Genomic DNA, 24,397 nt, shown 5'->3' with positions numbered 1-24,397 from the left:
GAGACAAATGGACAAGTTAGCACAGTGATAAATCCTGCTGCCCTTCTGTTGTCAGATGCCCCATGCAGCCAACCAGCTCTGCAGGGGCCCAGACTCGAGGGTGCACTCAGGGGCGGAGTTCTTCAGGACTGGGGCGTGTGGTTGCTTCCCAAGCATGTCTCTCAAGGCGTGGGGGCCTCACTCCTTGAGTTTTGAGTAAATGAGCTGATGTGTCATTTACTAAGGATCTGAGAAAGTCGTTGGCGGGAGAAAGGAGGGTTTTGTTTTTTAACTTGCTTGTTTTTCCACCAATCAACAAACAGGGCCCAGAACCCAGCCTTCTCTGGCCCTACGGTTGCTCCGCTAGGTTGCTGAAACTTCCCATGTGTCTTCTCACGTGTGTTCCAATAGCAGGTAGAAAGCATCCCATCCCACCTCAGCCCACAGCTGTCCTTGGAGACCCAACTCCTCTGAGCCAAAAGTGAACATTTCCTCTTTGGACCAACCCCTACCTCCATGCAAGGGCAATGGGTCTGTCTCCTCAGGCACCTGTCATCTTTGCACCTCAAATAATTTCTAAGATTGGTGTCCACCTATTGAGTTACCTACCACATGAGAGAGTGCTAAGAGTTCCACGTGTCTAATCTCAAATGTTCATAAACATAAAATTATTAGTTGCACCTGGCAGGTTACAAAAGTGAGGCACAGAGTGATTAGGTCACTTGCCCAGGTCTGTGTGACCTTAACATCCATAGTGGTTTGGGCTGGAGAGTGAATAACACAATGGGTGTAGACTCTGGCTCAGAGCCCCGGGGGGATGAATCAAGATTGACTCTTATTAGTGATGGGGAAGGTTACTTTTCTAAGTCTTAGTTTCCCCTCTCTTTAAAATAGAATAATGCTACCTAAGTCTATGTATTTATAAGTAATAGTCCCACAAATATGTCTACATCCTAATCTCTAGAACCTGTGAACATGTTACCTTATATGGCAAAAGGGATTCTAAAACATGCTTAGGTTAAGGATCTCCACTGGGGAGATGATGCTACATCATCTGGGTGGATTCAACATAACCACAAGAGTTCCTCTAGAGGGAGGCAGGTGTGCCAGAGAAAGAGCCAAAGATACTCCGCCGCTGGCCTTGAAGCAGGGCAAGGGACCATAGAGACAAGGAAAAGAGCCATCTCCAGAAGCTGGAAAATGCAAGGACACACTTTCCTCTGGAGTCTCCAGAAGGCAGGCAGCCCTGCTGCCACCTTAATCTTAGCCCAGTAGGACTTATTTTGGACATCTGACATCTAGAGTTATAAACTAATAAATGTGTAATGGTTAATCCACTAAGTTTGTGATAGTCTGCTTCAGCAGCAATAGGAAACTAATAAAGTATTATTGTGAGGGGTTTCTTTTTTCCCTTAAAACCAGTAAAATGCCAAGCATGTTGGGTTGCTTGTATAAAAGTTCACTATCAACATCGGTTCCTGGTTTTACTGGGAGCTTCTTAATATCTATCTTTGTATTCTTTGTATTCCGAACATAATGTGTTCTAATACTTGGCCCAGAGTCTATGCTGTCATTATTTGATGGGAAAATGATGGTTTCATTCATGGCAAGAAGAGGGGATGCTCCCCAGAAATGGTGGGGAGAACTAGAATCAATGCAAATGGAATGAAAGAAAAAACCATGACAGTAATTGAGGTGGCCCCACATTTCACTCTTGTTAAGTCGTTGATGGCTCTGGTTAAGACCTTAATAGTTCTCTGCATGGAGTGACACGTTAAATAATGAGTAGTCTTTACCCGGTATTTTGTTAGGTATACCCTGGCACAGAGAAGAGAGCAGCTCAAGGCTTACTTTCTCTAGGTAATCTTCCCTTCTCCCTCTGGTGCACTGCACTATGGGTTCATTGGAACTCTTGGTTGCAGATTATCAACTCAGATGCATTTGAGCCAAAAAAAAGAAAAAGAAGGGAGGACTAATGAAATAAATGCAAGCACTAACCAAAAATTTAAAAACCAAACACAACTATACTTTATTGACAAGTGTAACTAAGATAAAAATGTAGCTGTTTGAGTTATCTTCAGGACCTGTGGGGATGCAGGTGTTTGACTGAAGTCACCAGGATCACTTGCCACCTCTCTGCTTTGCTTTTCCTTCGGTGTTGGTCTCACTTTCACGCAGGCTCAGGCAAGGGGTGGAACTTGAATGCGACCAGCTTAACCACCTGAAGAGAAAGAGCATCTCTTTCTCAACAGTTTTACCAGAAGTCCCGATGGCTTCTGATTGGTCTAACTTGAATTACACACCTGCTTCTGATCCAGTCGCTGTAGCCAGGGAGCTGAAACACAGCTGGGGTAAGGGTCTGAGATAGTTGTTGGCGGGAGAAAGGAGGGTTTTGTTTTTAACTTGCTTGTTTAACTAGCTTGGGGTGGACTCAGCTCATGATGAGATAGTCACAATAGAGGCAGCCACATGGACTGTGTAGGACAGCGGCAGTCCCCAAAGGGACATGGAGAAGCTGTTACCAGAGGATGGGAGGAAAGGCTGGGCAGGCACACACTACAGAATTTCCTTTCCCAAGACCACTTAGAGAAGAGGTGGCAGAAACACACTTAGAAACCAGCCTCCTGAATCCCAAAGAAATCTGATCATTCACAGAGGCTGGAGGGTAAGAGCTGTATCTGCCCCCAAAGCTGCTCCCATGGGATTTCCTGAGAAAATGAGGAGTGTGGGTAGAAGTCTGGCAGAAAAGACAATTCCTACTAACACGAAAAACCCAGACTCTCAGAGCTGGAAGGCTCTCAAGTCTGACTTCTTCCTTCCCTTCGCAGCATCTTTTCTGGGTGGTTGGCCAGCCTCGTGTGGGCCTCTAGAGACAGGAAACACACTCCTTTTTTGAGGCAGACATTTTAAAAATACCTTTGACTATTAAAAACAAAATATTTCTATTTTAAGTCAGAATCTGTCTTTCTGTAGCTTCTCCACACTTGTCCTTAGTGTCCCAGAGGACTAGTCAAACTCCTTTGAAATAGCCCAGAATAGAAGAGCATAGAAACTGGGAGTCAGAACCTGGGTCCAATGTAGGACTTCTAGAAGAGCAGGGAGTGTACGCCTACGTGTGGAAGTGCTCTGTGTGTCACAGGTAGCACTGGGGATAATTGTAATTGTATGCCAGACAGCGTTCTAAAGCATTGTCTCATTTTACCCTCACAATGAATACTTGAGATAACTATTATCATTCATGTTATACAGAAGAGAAAATTGATGCCAGGAGACTTGAAGTCACCCATCCCAGGTCACCCAGCTAATTTAAATGATTCCCAGGTGTGTGTCCTTATCTAATACACCTGCAAAAAAAAAACAAAAAACAAAAAACAAAAAACAATAATAGGCAGGTGGAACTGAATGTACCAGAAGCAGCCAAGAACCATTCCCCCAGGCCAAAGCCCCCTTCTAACCAAATTTCCTGTGGAAAGTGTTCTCGCACTCCCAAACATTTCTTCCTTCTTCTCTGGTCTTGAGATGAAATAACCCACAGGCAGCTCTCTATGCAGAGAGGAAAATGATACAGAGGACAGTCTATGTTGCTTACAAGAACACAGAAAGATCGGGCTTTGTTGACTCAGATAGGGAAACAGATTCCAGGAACACTGTGTCTGCTCTAGGGTAATTATCCTGAAACTGGTTGGCATTTTACTCAGCTCCAAAACTCATAAAGAGGCTTCAAAGAGATGGCGCCTCTGGGGACTGTTTTATCAAAAGGAACTTTAGAAGAGGTAAAGTTTCTAGATCAAACTCAGCTCTTAATTGAATCAGCAAAAACTGAACCTGTCTTAAAAGAGAGTTTTGTGAAACAGCAGGAAAACATTTTCAATATGTAGATTGGGGAAGGAAAAAAAAAAAAAAAAAAAACAGGAGCGAAAGGGAGCCAGATACCTGGCAGAATGTCTGCACTGTTGGTTGGGGGTAGAGAGAAGGGAAGTTATTGGAATTGTAAACCCTTAGCTTGAAAAAAAAAAAAAAAAGCACAGAGTTTCCATCTGTTCCATCTTTTTCACTTAATTCACTTAGATTTAATTCAACTTATCCATTCATTCATTTTCCAGTAAATAACGGCGGAGCGCCTGCTGCGCATCAGGACTGTGTTACGGTGCTGGTGTGCAGAGGAAGTACAGCACCGCCTGCCTCCCAGGAGCTCAAGCTGCCCACGCCCCCAGTGCCCATCTTAGCCCCAAGTGCCTCTTCCCCCCGTCTCCCCGCCTCCACCCTCCTCTTCAGGGTTCCATGAAATCCCACCGGGCTTGGTAGTTTGAGGAGCAGAGCCAACCATTAGACTCTAGCCTATTTCCCTTTAGAATTGGATTCATGAGGCTAGATTCCAGTCCTTTTTTCTGCCTCTGATTCTCTATGGGAACCTGGAAAAGAAGATTTTACTCATTTATGGGAGGAAACTGAGCTCAAGGAAGCTTGCTTTCTCTTGCTTCCCCAGCCTCAAGGTTGGGTTCAAATCTTGACTTCTCTACATTCACAAGCTGTGTGCCTATGAGCAAAGTGTTTACCCTCTCTGTTCCTCAGTTTCATCATATAGAAAATAGATCATGGAAGTTTTTATTTAAAAAAAAAGTATGTGAAATGCTTAGAATAGTAACTGATATATAATAATTGCACTATTATTAGAGTACCATGAGCCAGGTTTTCATAGTACTGATCACCATTTGTTACTATCTATTTTGAGTGGTTACTCGATTTATGTATCCCTCTCTCCCCACCCTAGATTATAAATTCTTTAAGGGCTGTTTACCTATTGTTATCTCCCCAACAGCCCCCTCAGTGACTGGCACATAATAGGGGCTCAGTCAATGTTTGTTTAATGAGCTAATGAATGGATGGATTTCTTCCCCAGCCCATCTCAACTGCAGAGGAAAGAAGAATCTAAAGGGATGCCAGAGCATCTGCTCCCGGAGATTTTTTCAAACAAGCTCCAACAGCTGTTTGTGCTAGAAGCCACCATAAAAAGCATTCTTAAAAGCAAGAGGGACAGAACAGCAGTAATGGAGAGATCGATGGTTCAGCTGGGATCCTGGAGGTATGACTTCAGCAGGACTCTGGGGAGCAAATGGGGAGAGAGGGGCAGGTAGAAGCAGGAGCTGAGGAAAGGGAGGCAGAGGCCGAGGCGAGAGAGACACTCAGTGAGAAAGACACTCAGAGAGGCAGAGACGGACAGCCAGGGCCGCCCCGTGGTTGACAGAGACAAAGATGGAATGAGGGAAGGAAAGCAGGGGAGACAAGTGTTTGAACTGGCAGCTAATTTCCCAAATCCTTGAGGGGTTTTGAGAGATAGAGAGTAATGCAGGCTTCAGCCTTGGCTGGTTGATTTATGACCGGTGAGAGTTTAGCCACAGTTGAGCTAAGCGCATTAGGCAGCTGTGTGGCCTGGAACTTCTCGCAGTCAGGCCTGGGGCTCCCTGGGGGCGGATCTCTCCACTGCAGAGGCCGACAGGTACGGTCCTCAGAGTCGGGGACACAGCGGTGGGGAGGACTTGCACCTTTGTCATTACTGGTCTTCCTTCGCCCCACTTTAATTGGCAGTCACACAAGGAGTTTTGACGCGAGGCGGGCCCTGTGGACTGGTCTTCCTTCCTTCCCCTCTCCCTCCCTCCATCCCACTCTCCTTCCCTTCCAGATTTATTAAGCATGCACAGTGTACAAGACAACCAGGGACGCAGAGATGAGATAAGACACAATTCTTAACTTTAAAAGAACTCTCTGCGGCGTAGCAAAAGAAGAGAAAAGCAGGCAGCAGAGTAACCGGTACAGTATTACACCATTTATTTCAACTACATTTTATTTGTATTTGCTTGTGATACACGCACTTAATAGATACTGATAAGGGTAAAGTGATTTGGGCAAAAAATAATCTAAATTTGTAACTGAGGTTGCTGAGGAAGGAGGTGGGAAGGAAATGAGACCCGGAAGAGGAACCAAGAGGATTTCATCTTTATATAAGCAACATGTTGCTTATTTTGTTTAAAAAGTAAAAGAAATCTGATCTTTTTTTTTTCTTTTCTTTTTTTTTTGAATGGTCATTTTTTTAGATGGTGGATACTGTCCTTTTAAGGTTTCTCAGAATTTAAAAAAAGACTTGAGAAACTGATTGGGATGCAGGGAGACAAGTCACTTTTGCTCTTTTCTTCCACGTTAGTCCCAGAAGACGGGAGCCGCAGGAAGGGTCAGAGGGCTCCGCTCATTCATTCTCTCCCTCTACCCCGACCGCCTCCCTGCCAGCTCCTATTCCCAGTCAACAGTTCTCCAGGATTGCCTCAAATAAGCTATCGGATGCTAAGTAAGACAAAAGAGGACTCTTTCCAGGAAATATTTTCACCTTTCAGAGGCTTCCAGGAGTCAGGAACCTGAGTAGTTCAGGCAGGAATTGAGGATTGGGAGCTAAGGTGACCAGGCTTCTCTGGCATCTGTGGAAAGGAGGCCCTGGCCTGAGCTTATGGTCACACCTAAGACTCCCGAATTTGTAGGCAGCTCATATAATGATATGTGGCATAATATGTAATTGTATAATGCCTGGCTCCAAAGAGCCAGATAAATCAGGGATAGGGCTTCTTTGGTGACCTCGGACAAATTGTTGTCTCTTGGGCTGTAGTTCCCTCCTCAACTGTAACATGGGGACAATAATACTTCCCAAGGTGGTTGTGAGGTGTAAAGGAGCCAGCAGGTCACATGACCAAAAAGAGCGGCTCAATGCCCAGCAAACAAATACATTTGCAGAACTGTTCAAACCCTTCTTCCTGGGAATTAGGAATTCCTCAATGTGACAGCAAGAATGTGGCTCCATGGGTCAAACGAGTTGCCAGGCCTTCCGAGGTCCTAACGTTCTTCTCCTGTGGAGAAAACAGCACTTTAGGTGGCAAACGCGGCATGAACAAGTCCTCGTCCCAGGAGGAAACGTGAGTTCCAGGGACACAGGGCAGAGCTGGCAGGGACACCAGTTCTCCAAGCCTCACTCCCATCTCCTGGGGAAATCCTGACCATTCTTGGATCTAAGGTCAGAATGCCTGAGACTGGGGCTCAGGAACCTCTGCTGAGGAGGCCCTCCCCCAAATGCAAATTAAAATAATGACATAGCATTTTTCACCCATCAGCTGGCAAAGAGACCTTTCATAATGTCAGATGTCGAGGAGGGTGTGGGAATACGTGTGCTCTCAGCCACTGCTGGTGGGTGCAGCCACTTTGGAGGGCACGGAGGTTTGCACGAGCCTTACTGCTCTAGAATCTATACTGTACTGAGGCCTGAGGTTGCTTGTTGCAGGTCTGTGCGAAATAGAGAAAAGCTGGGAGTAAATCATGACATACCAGGATCCTGCAATACCACGCGGTTCATAAGAATAAGGAGCTCCAGGAATTATTCCAAAATCAACAAAATCAAGCTGCAACATAATACAAACGATGCGACTTTTATATAACAACAAACCGGTAACAATACTCTCTCTCTCTCTCTCTATATATATGTGTTCATTCATTCTATGGGTACAATAATGTCTGTAAATGTTCAGAAAAAGACAGATACATGTGAATCTGAAAACTGGAAAGACTGAGGGATAGTGGGAAATAATATTTTAACTATTTTACATTTTAAAATTTGTTCTAATTAGTTATACATGACAGTAGAATGCATTTTGACACATCAAACATAAATGGAGTATAACTTCTCATTCTTCTGGTTGTACATGATGTAGAATTCCCTGGTCATGAAACCATATATGTACACAGGGTGATAAGGTCCAATTCATTCTACTATAATTCCTACCCCCATCCCCACTCCCCTCCCTTCACTGCCCTCTGTCTAATCCAAAGTATTTCTATTCTTCCCTAGCCCCTCCCCCTTATTGTGAATTAGCATCTACATATCAGAGGAAATATTCAGTCTTTGATTTTTTGGGGATTGGCTTATTTTGCTTGGCATGATATTCTCCAACTCCATTCATTTACCTGTAGTGCCATAATTTCATTCTTCTTTAAAACTGAGTAATATTCCATTGTGTATATATACCACGTTTTCTTTATCCATTCATCTGTTGAAGGGCACCTACTTTGGTTCCATAGTTTAGCTATTTTGAATTGAGCTGCTATAAACACTGATGTGGCTATATCTCTGTAGTATGCTGATTTTAAGTCCTTTGGGTATAGACCAAGGAGTGGGATAGCTGGGTCAAATGGTGGTTCCATCCCAAGAGTTCTGAGGAATCTCCATACTGTTTTTCATAACGGTGGCACCAATTTGCAGTTCCACCAGCAATGTATAAGTGTACCTTTTCCCCCACATCCTTGCCAACATTTACTGTTGCTTGTATTCTTGATGATTGCCATTCTGATTGGAGTAGTTTTGATTTGCATTTCTCTAATTGCTAGAGATGTTGAACATTTTTTCATATATTTGCTAATTGATACTTTATGTACAGCTTTATTGAGGCATAATTGACATACAATATATTGCACATATTTAAAATATACAATATAATACAGATTCACATCTGTGAAGTCATCACTACAATAAAAATAAGGAACATATCAGTAGCACACAAAGTTTCCTCGTGTGACTACAATCTGTACAGTGAGATGTAAGGGACTTCTAGAAAGGGTTTCCTTGCTCTTACATAGAGAGGCACAAGAAGAAAAGACCTCTTCTTTTTGCTGGGTGTTGTTTCTTGGAGTGGTGTCTAGAATAGTGTCAAGCATCTTATGACCTGGAGGAAACAGTTAGCTTTGGAACAAAACCAATGCCCTTGAGGGTGGCGGAAGGAGAAAGCAGGCGCACCTGTGTCCTAGGTAATGTTGCTGAGTCACTGAATTAGCTCACCTGCAGGTACCCTACTTTGGGGTAGAATACGACGTCAATCTTTTTGATGCTTATTTGAAATAGGTGCTCTCTGATCTGTAACCTGAAAATCTAAAGAGATGTGCTTTGTCCGTTAAGGGAGGGCTGGTATCTTTTCTCAGAAAGACAAATGCCAGAAATTTGGACCAGAGGTTACAAGGAAGTAGAGATAACCAGCAGAGGCAAGATACTGCTAGAGGTGGGATGTGACATGGGGCAGCCAGGAAGGACTGATGGACATTTACATCCTCCTTTCAGGTTCTCATAAAATCACTTGGGAGAGGGTAGTGGGCTTTCTAAAGTCAAGGTAGAAGGAGCTTGTTCTTTGTCTCTTTTGGTAGTGAAAGGAAGTGAAGGCCTTGATAGGATGAGATGTCTGAATATGCTGGTGTCCAGTTTCCCCAACTATAAAATGGGAACGATAGTTTCTTCCAGGTCTACTCACACGGTATTGCGAGAAGGGCCCACGACCTGAGATGAGGTAGAAAGACCTGCGAAAACCAGACACACAGCAGAAGTGCTCACGTCTACCATTTGTCTTCTACCTGTCAGGCAGATCTATTGAACCAAGTCCTCTGGGCGTTTGTGAGGAACTAGGATGTACAATTTACAAGCCTTAGCTACAGGAAAGCCAAAGAATGACCAGAAAGACAGATCTCTCCTTAGACCCACTGACTGCATGTCAATGAACTTCCATGTTTGGGTGCGTGCATAAGAACCCACGTGGGTAGAAATGAAGGTGGGGAGTGTAGCTCAGCGATGGAGGACTTACTTAGCATGCATGAGGTCCTGGGTTTGGTCCTTAGCACTCCCTTCCCAAAGGAAGGAAGGAGGGAAGGAAGGAAGGAAAGGAGGAAAGAAGGATGGAAGGAAGGGAGGGAGGAAGAGAGGGAGAGAGGGAGGGAAGGAAGGAAGAAGGAAGGTGGGGTAACCAGAGTATACAGGAGGTAACTATGAATGTACATAGGTGTGTTTGCTGCATGTATCTGTGTGTGCCATGTTTGCAAGTGTGGGGAGAGCAGGGTGTGGCCACAGCACAGTCAGAGCCATCCGTGCACACCTGAGTGCTAGTCTCAGCTCTGTCACTTCCCAGCTTGGTGACCTTGAAGAAATTTTTCAACATCTCTGAGACTCAAGTTCTTTACCCATAAAATAGGGCCGCAATGACTTGCAAGGAGGCTATGAACTTGAAGGCTGAACTTGTGGCAAGCATAAGGGGAATATTCCAGAGCTGTGTATGAATGAAGCTACATACTTATGTGTATTGGAATGTGTGTGGGGTGAGTAAGGTACAAGTAAGAGGTGGACACGTGGGTACCTATGTTTATTTACACGTGTGTTTTGTCTGATCGTGGATGGTAAGTGTGTGGAGGGAAGAAGGAAAGGAAAAGGGAGAGTAAGGAATTAGTAGGAAAAGAAAGGTTGAAAGAGGAAAGCAGAAAGGAAAGAGAGAAAGAGTGGAATGAGACAGCAGGAGCCTAGAGCTTTCTGTGCTCTCCACAAACATCTGCCAGCTGCAGGAAGGCAGGCTGCAGTGGGCTCGGAAACTTCAGGGACTCTCTCTGGAGCCAGTCCATCTGCGCGCTCCTTTGTCCTAGAATCGCCTCTTGCTTAGGGATGTTTTCCAGGAGAGTGAGACTGAAGAGGGGAGCGTTCAGTATGGCAAGGTGCTCGGTGCCTTTCCTTGGCCCTCCAGTGGGGGAGGGGCCGCTGTGTCTCTGGCTGCTTTGCCTCACCTGCACCTGGCCACCCCCAAAGCCAGGCCCCCCTCATCTTGCTCCTGTAACTTCTGCCGCAGCTGCCTTCTGCCTCTGCTCCTTACCCTGTATGCTGCCACCAGTTTCGCGCTCGTGGGATGTAATGTTCTACCTCGCCCTGTTAGTCCCTCCTTTTATCCAAGCTGGGCTCCACTAGTCCACCCTCAGAGAGGTCTCTCTGGCCTTCCAGTCTATGGTCCCACTGTCCTCCATGCCCAACTTTTCCACTAGCAGCTGTATTTCATTTTTAGTTGTGAGAAAGAGCAAGGCACATAGATCATGTGTGTGCAGCATAGCGGGTGATTATAACCCCTATACCTGCGTTATCACCTTCTCCATCATTAAGAAATAAAACATTGCCTGCACCCTGGAAAGATCTCCTCTGTCCCTGAATGTCTCCTCCCAGGGTTGCCTCTTTCCTGAAGATGACCACTGCCTGACCTGTTGGTAATCCTGTCCATGCTGACCACTGAGCTATGGTCTTCAGGCTTTAAGCCTGCCCTCCTGATCTTGGCTTGGTGATGCTAAGGCTGGGACCCTCTTAGACTCTGCCTGTAGGGGGCGCTATGGGGAGATGACCAGCCTGGAGACAGGAAAAGGACGTGGTTTTTCCCATTTGCTTTTTTGTATCTGTCAGTTTTGCCACCACTAAGCAGTTTATTTGGGTAGCAGAAGTTGGTTCCAGTTTGTGGTTTTCCAGGGCTGTCAGGAACAAGCTCCTGATGCCCCTTCAGAGACACCAGCACCCGCCTCTAAAATGTGTCAGCGCAGCTCCAGAGAGCAAGCTTTCGTCATTCCAAAGCCCTGCCTCTGTTCCCCCTGCCCCCGCTGCTTCCCGCAGTACCTACTGCTACCAACCCAGGCCATCTTCTCAGTCCTTTAACTTCTGATTAATGATTTTTAAATTAAATACTAACTATTCAAATAACTTGGGTGTTGGTTTCGTTCTCATGGATGGAAACTCCCTAATATAATTTGTTTTTTATACAGTATTTTTACCACCTGAAGATGCACTCAAATGTGGTTTTACACACTGTTGAACTTATCCAAACGGAATCCCACAGTACCTACTCTTTGGTGTCCAGCTTCATTAATTCCACATGATATTTGCTGTACATGTTGTAGTTTATCCATTTCTATTGGCTGCATAATATTCCATTATATGCATCTGTCACAACTTATATATCCATTCTTCTCTTGATATATGATTAGGTTGTTTCCAGTTTCAAGCTATTACAAATAGTAAATATGACAGTGAAAATTTTATACAAACTTATTGGTGCCACTGTGCACAAATTTCTATTGGGCACGTTATATAGGGAAGGAATTTCTAGGTCATAGGGAACGTAGATGGAAGTTTTCCAAAATGGTTGTTCCGATAATACTCTCATGAGCAACACACGAGAGTTCCTATTATGGCACATTCTCACTATGTTCTGGTATTGTAGGTCTTTTTAGTATTAGCTGTTCTAGTAAGTAGACAGTGGTATCACATATACAGTACCCAGTGGTCTTACATTATTGTTTTAATTGCATTCCCTGATGACTAATGAGGTTGAGAACTTTTTATTTCTCAGTCATTGGGATACTCTCTTTAGTTAGATTCTATTTCAAACCTCTTGTCTTTCTTTAATTTATTGATTTGTGGCAGTTCTTTATATATTCAGACTGTGAACCCTTGGTCAGGGGCAATTTTTGCATGTATCTTCTTCCACTCAGTGGCTTGCCTTTTTGTTTTCTAAACAATTTCATTTGATGAACAGAGGTTCTAAATTTCAGTGCATATGTAATCAAATTTCTGCTTTTTTCTTTTTATGATTAGTGTACTATTTTTTAAAAAAATTCTTTCTCTTATAGGAAATTCTTCTATTTCTCTTTTTCAGTACTGGGAGTGGAACCCAGGGTCTCATAGAGGCTGAGCAGTGATCTACCATTGAGTTATATCCCAGCCCTTTTTGTTTCTTATTTTGAGACAGGATCTCACTAAGTTGCCCAGTCTGACCTTGAACTTGTGATCCTTCTGCCTCAGCCTTCCAAGTTGCTGAGGCTGGGCCACCACATCTGGCCTCATGGTATCCTTTTTTACAGCTCTGTTGTTTTACCTTTCAGCTTTGGATCTGTGATACACCTGATAATCAGTTTTATTTTGTTTTGTTTTGGCATGGGTGATTGATAAACAGATTCTTAGGAACTCTTTCTATATACAGAATAGTTATATCAAATGCAAATAATGATAATTGTATTTTGTACTTCCCAGTCCTTCTGTTAACTTTTCTTGTATTACTATATTTGCTAAGATTTTCAGTATACTGTTGACTAGAAATGGGAATAGCAGCCATCTTTCCTGTATTGCACATCTCAAAGAAAACAATATTTTACCAGTAAGTGAGATGTTTGTTCTAAGATATTTTTCTAGACACTTTTTATACAAGTGAGGAAATTTCTTTATTTCTGATTTTCTAAGAGTTTTATATTATGACTAATGCAGTTTATCATATGCATTTTCTGTACCTGTTATGATTCTCAGTTGACTTTTCTCCTTTATTCAGTTAACATACTGAACTCTTCTGATTTTTAAGTGCTATACTAACCTGGCATCCAGGATAAACTCAAAGTATCCTCGTATCCTTTTTTTTGACTGCTTGAGCTTATAGAACAGCTCATTTAATGGGAGCAGAGGCTAAAAGTCCTTCCATTTTCTTTCTTTTGCTCTTCTCCTACATTATTTATTTTTTTAAATTTATTTTTATTGTAAACTAATGGGATACATGTTGTTTCTGTTTGTACATGGAGTAATAGCATACCATTTGCATAATCATACGTTTACATAGGGTAATGATGTTTGATTCATTCTGTTATTTTTTCCTTCCCCCCAACCCTTCCACCCCTCTTTTCCCTCTATACAGTCCCTCCTTCCTCCATTTTTGCCTCCCTCCCATCCCCCATTATGTGTCATCATCCGCTTATCAGTGAGATCATTTGTCCTTTGTTTTTTTTGAGATTGGCTTATCTCACTTAGCATGATATTCTCCAATTTCATCCATTTGCCTGCAAATGCCATAATTTTATCATTCTTTATAGCTGAGTAATATTCCATTGTATATGTATACCACAGTTTCTTTATCCATTCATCAATTGAAGGACATCTAGGTTGGTTCCACAGTCTGGTTATTGTGAATTGAGCAGCTATGAACATTGATGTGGTTGTATCTCTGTAGTATGCAGATTTTAAGTCCTTTAGGTATAAGCCGAGGAGTGGGATAGCTGGGTCAAATGGTGGTTCCATTCCAAGCTTTCTAAGGAATCTCCACACTGCTTTCCAGAGTGGCTGCACTAATTTGCAGCCCCAACAGCAATGTATGAGTGTACCTTTTCCCCCACATCCTCTCCAACACCTATTATTGCTTCTATTCTTGATAGTCACCATTCTAATTGAGGTGAGATGGAATCTTAGTGTAGTTTTGATTTGCATTTCTCTTATTACTAAAGATGGTGAACGTTTTTTCATATGTTTGCTGATTGCTTGTAGATCTTCTTCTGTCAAGTGTCTGTTCATCTCCTTAGCCCATTTGTTGATTGGGTTATTTGTATTCTTGGTGTAGAGTTTTTTGAGTTCTTTATATATTCTGGAAATTAGTGCTCTATCTGAAGTATGAGTGGCAAATATATTCTACCACTCTGTAGGCTCTCTCTTCACATTGCTGATAGTTTCCTTTGCTGAGAGAAAGCTATTTAGTTTGAATCTATCCCAGTTATTGATTCTTGCTTTTATTTCTTGTGCTATGGGAGTCGTGCTAAGGAAGTCTGATCCTAAGCCAACAAGGTGAAGATTTGGACCTACTTTTTGTTCTATAAGATGCAGGGTCTCTGGTCTGATTTCAAGGTCCTTGATCCATTGTGAGTTGATTTTTGTGCAGGGTGAGAGATAGGGGTTTAGTTGCATTCTGTTGCATATGGATTTCCAGTTTTCCCAGCACCATTTGTTGAAGAGGCTATCTTTTCTCCATTGCATATTTTTAGCACCTTTGTCTACTATTAGAAAATTGTATTTATTTGGGTTTGTGCTGTGTCCTCTATTCTGTACCATTGATCTTCCTGTCTATTTTGGTGCCAATACCATGCCATTTTTGTTACTATTGCTTTGTAGTATAGTTGAAGTTCTGGTATTGCAATACCCCCTGTTTCATTCTTCCTGCTAAGGATTGCTTTAGCTATTCTGGGTTTCTTATTTTTCCAGATGAATTTTATGATTGCTTGCTCTATTTCTGTAAGATACATCATTGGGATTTTAATTGGAATTGCATTGAATCTGTATAGCACTTTTGGTAGTATGGCCATTTTAACAATATTAATTCTGCCTATCCAAGAACATGGGAGATCTTTCCATCTTCTAAGGTCTTCCTCAATTTCTTTCTTCAATGTTTTGTAGTTTTCATTGTAGAGAACTTTTACCTCTTTGGTTAAATTGATTCCCAAGTGTTTTTTTTTGTTGTTGTTGTTGTTTTTTTTTTGAGGCTATTGCAAATGGAGTTGTTTTCCTCATTTCCCTTTCAACTGTTTCGTCGCTTGTGTATAAAAATGCTTTAGATTTATGCATGTTGATTTTATAGCCTGCTATTAAGTTTGTTGAATTCATTGATGGGGTCTAGAAATTTTCTGGAGGAGGTTTCTGGATCCTCTAAATATAGAATCATGTCATCAGCAAATAGTGACAGCTTAAGTTCCTCTCTTCCTATTCATATCCCTTTAATTTCTTTAATCTGCCTAATTGCTGTGGCTAGAGTTTCGAGGACAATGTTGAATAGAAGTGGTGAAAGAGGACATCCCTGTCTTGTTCCCGTTTTTAAAGGGAATGGTTTCAGTTTTTCTCCATTAAGAATGATGCTGGCCATGGGCTTAGCATAAATAGCCTTTACAATGTCAGCTATGTTCCTACTATGCCTATTTTTTCTAGTGTTTTGAGCATGAAGGAGTATTGTATTTTGTCAAATGCTTTTTCTGCATCAATTGAAATAACCATATGATTCTTATCCTTAAGTCTATTGACATGATGGATTATGTTTATTGATTTTCGGATGTTAAACCATCCTTGCATTCCAGGGATGAACCCCACTTGATAGTGGTGCACGATTTTCTTAATATGTTTTTGGATACGGTTTGCCAATATTTTGTTAAGGATCTTTGCATCTATATTCATAAAGGATATTGGTCTAAAATTTTCTTTCCTTGATGTGTCTTTGCCTGGTTTGGGTATGAGGGTGATATTAACTTCATAGAATGAGTTTGGTAGGGTACCCTCCTTTTCTATTTCCTGGAATACTTTGAGAAGTATTGGAATGAGTTCTTCTTTGAAGGTCTTGTAGAACTCGGCTGAGAATCCTTCTGGTCCTGGACTTTTCTTGGATGGTAGGTTTTTAATGGCTTCTTCTATTTCATTGCTTGATATTGATCTGTTTAAATTGTGTATGTCCTCCTGGTTCAGTTTGGGAGGAGCATATGTCTCTAGAAATTTGTCAATGTCTTTGGTAGTTTCTATTTTGTTGGAATACAGATTTTCAAAGTAGCTTCTTATTATGTTATGTATCTCAGTGGGGTCTGTCATGATATTTCCTTTTTCATCACGAATTTTAGTAACTTGAGTTTTTTCTCTCCTTCTCTTTGTTAGTGTGACTAAGGGTTTGTCTATTTTGTTTACTTTCTCAAAGAACCAACTTCTTGTTTTGTCAATTTTTTGAATTGTTTCTTTTGTTTCAATTTCATTGATTTCAGCTCTGATTTTAATTATTTCCTGTCTTCTACTACTTTTGCTATTATTCTGTTCTTCTTTTTCTAGGGCTTTGAGCTGTAATGTTAGGTCATTTAGTTGTTGACTTTTCATTCTTTTCTGGAATGCGCTCCATGCAATGAATTTTTCTCTTAGTACCATTTTCCTAGTGTCCCAGAGATTTTGATATGTTGTATCATCATTCTCATTGACCTCTAAGAATTTTTTAATCTCCTCCCTGATGTTTTCTGTTATCCATGTTTCATTCAATAACATTATTTAGTCTCCAGGTGTTGGAGTAATTTCTGGTTTTTGTCATTGATTTCTATTCTCAGTCCATTATGATCTGATAGAACACAAGGTAGTATCTCTATTTTTTTGCATTTCCTAAGGGCTGCTTTGTGGCATAACATATGGTTTATTTTCAAAAAGGTTCCATGTACTGCTGAGAAGAAAGTGAATCTGCTCATTTATGAGTGAAATATTCTATATATGTCTATTAAGTCTAGGTTATTGATTGTGTTATTGAGTTCTATGTCTTCTTTGGTTGGTTTTTGTTTGGAAGATCTATCTAGTGGTGACAGCGGTGTGTTAAAGTCACCCAGAATTATTGTGTTGTGGTCTATGTTCAGGTCAATTCCTGAAATTGAGAAGGATTTGTTTGATGTACAGGGATGCACCATTGTTTGGGGCATAAATATTTACTATCGTATGTCTTCCTGATTTATTGTTCCCTTAAGCAGTATGAAATGTCCTTCTTTATCCCTTCTGACTAACTTTGGCTTGAAGTCCACTTTATCTGATATAAGGATGGAAACCCCCGCTTTTTTACTGAGTCCATGTGTGTGGTAGGTTTTTTCCCATCCTTTCACCTTTAGTCTGTGGATGTCTTTTTCTATGAGATGAGTCTCTTGCAGGCAGCATATTGTTGGATTTTTCTTTTTAATCCATTCTGCCAGTCTATGTCTTTTGATTGATGAGTTTAGGCCATTAACATTCAGGGTTATTATTAAGATATGATTTGTATTCCCAGTCATTTGGGCTTATTTTTGGCTTTTAAGTTGGCTTGGTTTCTCCTTTGAGTGGTTTTTCTCTAAGGTAGTTCCTCCCTTTGCTGACCTCCATTGTTGTTTTTCATTTCCTCCTCATGGAATCTTTTGTTGAGAACATTCTGTAGTGCAGGCTTTCTATTTGTAAGTTCTTTTAACTTTTGTTTATCATGGAAGGATTTTATCTCATCTTCAAATCTGAAGGTTAGTTTTGCTGGGTATAGGATTCTTGGTTGGCAACCATGTTCTTTCAGAGCTTGAAATATGTTGTTCCAGGACCTTCTAGCTTTTAGAGTGTGGGTTGAGAAGTCAGCTGCTATCTGTATTGGTCTTCCCCTCTATGTAATCTGATGCTTTTCTCTCGCAGTCTTCAAAATCCTATCTTTATTTTGAATGTTAGGCATTTTCATTATAATGTGCCTTGGTGTGGATCTGTTGTGATTTTGTGCATTTGGTGTTCCATAAGCCTCTTGTATTTGATTTTCCATTTCATTCTTCAGGTTTGGGAAATTTTCTGATATTATTTCATTGAATAGGTTGTTCATTCCTTTGGTTTGTATCTCTGTGCCTTCCTCAATCCCAATAATTCTTAAATTTGGACTTCTCATGATGTTCCATAGTTCTTGGAGATTCTGTTCATGATTTTTTACCATCTTCTCTGTTTGGGCAACTTTATTTTCAAGATTAAATATTTTGTCTTCATTGTCTGAGGTTCTGTCTTCCAAGTGGTCTAGTCTTTTGGTGATGCTTTCCATTGAGTTTTTTTTATTTAGTTTATTGTTTCCTTCATTTCAAGGAATTCCATTCTTTTTTTTTTTTTTTTTTTTTTGAGAATCTCTATCTCTTTGTTGAAATGATCTTTTGCTTCCTGCACTTGCTCTTTCAGCTTATTGGTATTATCATTCATTGCCTGCATTTGCTCTCTTATCTCATCCTTTGCTTCACGAATCATCTTAATCATGTATCTGAAGTCCTTTTCTGACATTTTTTCTAACATACTGTCCTTGGATTCTATTAATATAGAATATAGATTTGTTTGAATGATTTTCTTCCCTTGTTTTTTCATGTTGTTCATGTATCTTCCCCTCTAGCAGTGCAGATCTGGGGTATTGCAGATTTCCCCCCATAGGCTTATAGTGGCCCTATAGGTTTCCAAAACCTTTTCTTTAAGGGGAGATCAATATTAGCAGTGCCCAATTCAGATACTATGCAATCCTAGACCAAATAGCCCCTATGAGGACAATAAAAAATTGTCATAATAAACAGAATGAGTTCAAATATTATCTTCAGTAAAACAAACAGATTTGCAATAATAAGGTCTGCAGTTTCAAATGGAGGACAAAGAGGATGCAGAGGGATGTAGAATGTGGCTGCTAATGGGATAAGAAAAGAATATACAGAAGTTATAGATAATAGAAAGGGTGAGAGTGTAATCAAAAGAAATTGGATGTTAGCATGCAAAAAGGGAGAAAGAGACTCTGAGGGAACAGGTAAACAAAAGGAAAAGAGAGCAAGAAAAGTAAAGAAATAAAAACTTAAATTTTTCAATAAGGAGAAAAAAGAAAATCTACAGTCTAACAATCATATAGTAATGAAACCTCCCAGAGTTCAGTAGCCTGATGCATAAGAGGTACCTGACAATGAGCTTCAAGCCTCTAGCAGGCGTCGCAGGATGGGATTTGCCTCACCTAAAGATCAGAGCTACAGCTTCCAGGATTATCCAGGATGGCCGCTCTGGCTTTGAAATGTGTTGGTAAATGGGGAGCTGCAGCTCAGGGGTGGATGTGGTCAGCTGGAGGTGGGATGCGGTTGGTCAGGCAGGGGTCCTGGAGGTCGGGTGTGTTTGGTGTGGTTGTGGGATCCTGGAGGCCGGGTGCAATCAGTCAGTCTGGGGTCCCGGTGATAGGGCGCAGTCAGTTGGTCTGGGGGTCCTGGCGGCAGGGATCAGTCAGTTGATGTGAGGGCCCAGAGGCAGGGAGTGATCGTTTGGGCTGAGGGATCCTGGAGACCGGGCTCAGTCAGTCTGGCCAGGGGTCCTACGGGGCCTGGCTGTTGTCTCAAAATGGCGGCAGCCACGTGTAATCAAACCTGCAGGTACAGTAACAGTGAACTTCCAGGCAGCAGCAGGCAGCTGGTGCTCCACTGGGGGTCGGTGATCAGTTTGCTGACTGTTGTCGGACGATCAGGAGGTGAACCTCGTACGTTGGGTGATGGATAGGTGTAAGGCAGGCGATGGACAGGCGAGAGGCAGGCAAATGGTGGATGATAGGCGCCTGACAGTGAGCAATCTGCACTCAAAAAAGGTGTCGATATGCTGGCTGACTGCAGGCGATCACAGCAGACAAATGGGGTAAACAGCAGGGAAGCAATAAGCAGCAAAACTGCCTCACCAAGAAACAGATATCCTCTGCTTCCCTTATATCCTTATACATACCCCTGTATATATTGGGGTTTATATCCTAATTCTTGGCTTATTGGTTCTTCTCCCAGGTGCTGGGGGATTCAAACCCGGGTCCGTGCACACACTGGGCGAGCTCTCTACATGATGAGCTATCGGTCACTTATATCCTAATTCTCTATTGCTGGAATAATTTTGTTAATATTTCAATTAGATTTTTGCATTTATATTCACTAGTGAGATTGGTTGTAATTTTCCTTTCTTGTATTATCCTTGTCAACGTTTTTTTTTTTTAATTAAAATATTTTTATTTTTACAGTCTTCATTTTGATTCATTGTTCACAAATGGGGTACCACTTTTCATTTCTATGGTTGTACATTGTAGACTCACACCATTCAAGTGATCATACATATACATAGGGTAATACTGTCTGTCTCATTCGACTATCTTTCTGTCCTCCATCCCCTCCCACCCCATTTTCTTCTATACCATTCAAAGTTCCTTCATTCTTCTCTTCCCTCTGCCACCCGCCCTCATTATATATTGACATGCACTTATCAGAGTTGGTTTTTTGGACTTGGCCTATTTCACTTAGCATGATATTTTCCAACTTCATCCATTTACCAGCAAATGTCACAATTTTATTATTCTTTATGGCTGAGTAATATTCCATTGTGTCAAGGTTTAGTATCAAGATTATAACTTGTCTCACAAAATTAATTGAGAAATAGTTCCTTTTTAAATATTCTCTGAAAGGGTTTATATAATACACTTGGTAGAATTTGCCTGGGTAGCTAAACCTGGAATTTTCTTTAAGAAAGTGTTTTAATTATGAATTATGAATAGTCTACTCAGACATAGTATTTCCTTTTGTGTCTGTTTTGCTAAACTATGTTTTACTAGAAATGTTTTCATTTTGCCTCATATTTTCAGATTCATTGGTGTAAGTTAATACACATTTCATTTTATTATCTTTTAATTCTCTATAATATGTATTCCCCATTTTTTGATTGTTTCTACTCTGTTTTTCTTGCATTTCTTTTCATTGCTTCCAACTTCTCTTACCTTCTATCTGGGATATTTTTCTTCTGCCTAGAAAAACACCCATTACTCTTTTCTTTTTTTCTTTTTTTGTTGCTGGGGATTGAACCCAGGGCCTTGTGCATGCGAGGCAAGCACTCTACCAACTGAGCTAGATCCCCAACCCTACTCTTTTTTTGGTGTAGGTCTTCTGGTAATTTTTTCAGACAAAATTGAGTTCATATGAAATGTCTTTATATTCAGTTTTGAAGGATTTTTTGCGGGGGAGGGGGTTGGATGATATTGTTACTTTGGCAGATACTTTCTTTCATCATTTGAAAACATTATTCCATGGTTTTCTGTCTTCCTGGTTTTTCTGAGAAGTGAGTTTCTGGTCTAATTTTTGCTCCTTTGAAAGTGATGCATCATTTTTCACAGGCTGCTTTTAAGACAAAAACTCTCTCATTCAGGCTGCGCTGAGAGCAGAGCTGGCTTGCTCTAGGTTCAACTTTGTCTCAGTAGCTATTCTGAGTTTTACTCAGCAGTGACGGGTCGTGGACGTCGACTTGGGTCTTCACATCCTGGAGAGACTCAAAGGACAGTGTCTCAGCCTCCTGGCTGCATTGGGTCTACAAAGTCCTCGGGCACAACATTCTGAACTCACCTCCCTCAAGGACCCCACTCCTGGCTCTTGTTCCAGTGGATCCTCTCTACCCTTCTGAGCCCTGTCACATTCTGAAGCAGATTCAAAACAAAAACAAGTCCAACTTCTCTTCCTGTTTTCGGTTGGAGGGTTGGTCTGAATTCCTTAGCTCGGCACTGCCGACGCTGTCAGACCATCTCATTTTACTTTCTTCGTCACTTTTACTGATAGTTGAAAAATTCTTATTAATTCATTTGCTCGTTTATTTTATGTTTTGAATTGTCCTAGGAGGTCACAAACCTTGCAAGATTAGAGGATTTGTCTTGCTCATAGTTGGTAGGCCAGGCCAGCCCTGACAGGCACACAGTGGGTCTCTTGCCTGAATGTCTTTTTATACCACATTCTTCTTGCCTTCTCTGCTCCTTGCTCTCACTGCTCTTCTAGTTGTTCTACTTTCCCCATACTCACCACAGGGCCTTTGCACATGCTGTTTCCTTTACCTGGAAAGTCTTTCCCTTCCTACTTCACATAGTTAACTCCTCAGCTCAGGCTTAACTTCTCTATTCCTAATAACCTTTTCTTGGTCAATTTCCACATATATTGTTCTATTGTACTATATCCATATCATTCATTGTATTTACAGTTTACCTAGTACACATACTTACATAATTTCATTGTAAACTCCACAAGGGAAGTAATTTGTCTCTTTTTCTCATACAGGTCTTCAGCACTTGAAACATTACCTCATTCTCAGTAAACCCTTCCTGCATGAATGAATGAATGTGCCAGTCCTCATTCCTTGCCTGATTCTTATTTTACAGGTGAGAACAAAGGAAGATTGGGGGAGTTTTAAATTAGGCATCAGCCCCAGATAATAGGATAGATAGACATAGAAGTGTTCTGAGTGACATGAAGCAAATGCTGAGACTTTTTCAGGCCTCATTTTCCTCAATCATAAAACAGGAATGAGTCCTCTCTCCTTGGATGGTTGTGAATATTGAGTTCATGTTCACAAGGACCAAGCACATTGCGTGTGGTATGTGGTCATAAAATGGTAACTTCTGTTATTATTGTCATTGTCGTGAGTACTTCCTGTCCCTGTTGAGGGATTCCAGCAGGCCCAGCTGTTGAGAAGAAGGAGCAAAAGTCACTTGGATCCAGAACCTTTAGCAGCGAGCTTTGGGTAGGTGAGGGAAATGGCCAGCCTGTGATGTAGTAAGCAGATAAGGAAACTGAGGAGCCAAGAGAGACCATGGTGCAGGTGAGGGTGAGGGGAGAGAAGGGGCCCAGGCAGCTTTCTCTGCCCCTGGGGCTCAGCCTGCACACTTCCCAGGATCAGCTGCAGATATTCTCTAAGAAAGCCCCTCTGCTCTTTCCTAGGGATTTCCTCGCAGGACTTCAGCTAATTCTCAAGACCCAGTTCCATTCAATTTACTTGAATTTTATTAGAGGGCCAGTCAGCAGAGTTCTAGATAAGCTGGCCTGAAGCCACGCAGAGGGCAGGGAGGTCCTGCCTCCAGCTCCTGTCTCGCTCTATATCAGTGACTCCCCAAGTGACCTTGGAAAGTCCGATAGTCTCAGAGAGCAGCTCCTGAATCTGCAGAGTCCTGGCCCTGTCCAGGCGTGGTGGACACTGGCCACAGCCTCAGCAGGAAGAGTGGACGCATGCTCTGCCTTTTACTCTCAGAAGTCGCCCTTGCTGTTCAGACCACAAAAGGCAGCAGCAAACGCCCCAGGCAGAGCTGCACCTCACGACCATCGGCTTTGAGTGACTGACCTCAGCAGCCTAAAAGCCAGACAGAGCGGGGCCAACCCACAGTGGTCAGCGGCACCTTCTGCATCTCTGCAATGATTGCAGATCCGTGAAGCCAGGATGGCTCCCTTTGCCTGGAGCGCTCCCTGCGTTCTTCGGGTAAAGCAAGGGCCTATCAAAAACAGTGACAATTGACGCCGCGGACTGTTATTGAACCACACGTTGACTTCATGAAGGCTGGGTCCCCGCAATCCTCATGACAGCAGCGTGCGCTTCCCTCTTCTCCCACAGGGACAGCTTTCGAGGGCAGCTGTCGCCTGATGGGCTGGTGCTGAATTTGGAGCTGTCAGCTTCTGATGAGGAGGGAGAAAGGAAAGACGGGCGGCCGTATGTTGGATTCCAAAGACTTAATGCCACGACCCTGATGATTTAACGAATTCATTTATTTGCCCATTATCTTTGAGCACCTACTATGTGCTATGTGCCATTCTAGATGCCGGGAACAGAGTAGGTGTAAGAGGTAGGGTCAGCGTGTTTGGCTTTCATCTGTTGTCATCCGACAGAATGACCATGAATTGAGCAGCTTAAGATGGCACCGTGTGAGCTCGGGGTTTCCGTGGACCTGGACTCTGAGCGGGGGTCAGCAGGGTCCTCTCCAAGGCTGCCGTGGAGGTGTCAGCCGGGGAGGGGTTCTCACTGGAAGGTTTGGGGAAAGCTCTGCTGTCACCCGTCACTTAGGGTCAGGCGTGTGTTCTGAGAAATCTTGGGTAGGTGAGTCCTCGTCGTGAGAAGAGAATGGCGTGTACTTAGCCAGCCTCGATGCTGCGGCCTACCACACGCCTGAGCCCGAGGGCGCACACACAGGGTGCAGCTTAGGGTCGTGTTGAACAAAACAACGTGAGGCTAAATCAAGCCCCAGTGAAAACGATGCAGTTGAGAGGCCCGGTGAGCAGGAGGTGCACAGGGCTGCGGGGGTGGAATAAGGCCTATTTTACAGGAAACTTCTATTTTTTTTTTTTAGGTAAGTAGAAGGTGTACATTCTAAATAACAGAAAATAACCAGGTGTGGTGGCTCATGCCTGTCATCCCAGCAACTCAGGGGGCTGAGGTAGGAGGATCACAAGCTCAAGGTCAGCTTTAGCAACTTAG

General features: G+C 42.4%; 1 long non-coding RNA gene across 1 annotated transcript; it reads left to right on the top strand.

Annotated features, from left to right (window-relative positions):
• Nucleotides 1-4,899: 4,899 nt before the first annotated feature.
• LOC124987180 (uncharacterized) lies at nt 4,900-24,207 on the top strand. The gene is made up of 5 exons (XR_007109148.1): nt 4,900-5,062; nt 5,660-5,787; nt 7,298-7,461; nt 22,216-22,316; nt 22,876-24,207. It is a non-coding gene; the product is annotated as an uncharacterized LOC124987180 (long non-coding RNA).
• The last annotated feature ends 190 nt before the right edge of the window (nt 24,208-24,397 follow it).

The sequence above is a fragment of the Sciurus carolinensis genome, chromosome 6 (assembly GCF_902686445.1).
Source record: "Sciurus carolinensis chromosome 6, mSciCar1.2, whole genome shotgun sequence".
In the NCBI taxonomy this organism is placed as follows: Eukaryota; Metazoa; Chordata; class Mammalia; order Rodentia; family Sciuridae; genus Sciurus; species Sciurus carolinensis.
Note: the sequence above shows the minus strand (reverse complement) of the source record. Positions and strands in the feature narration are given on the sequence as shown.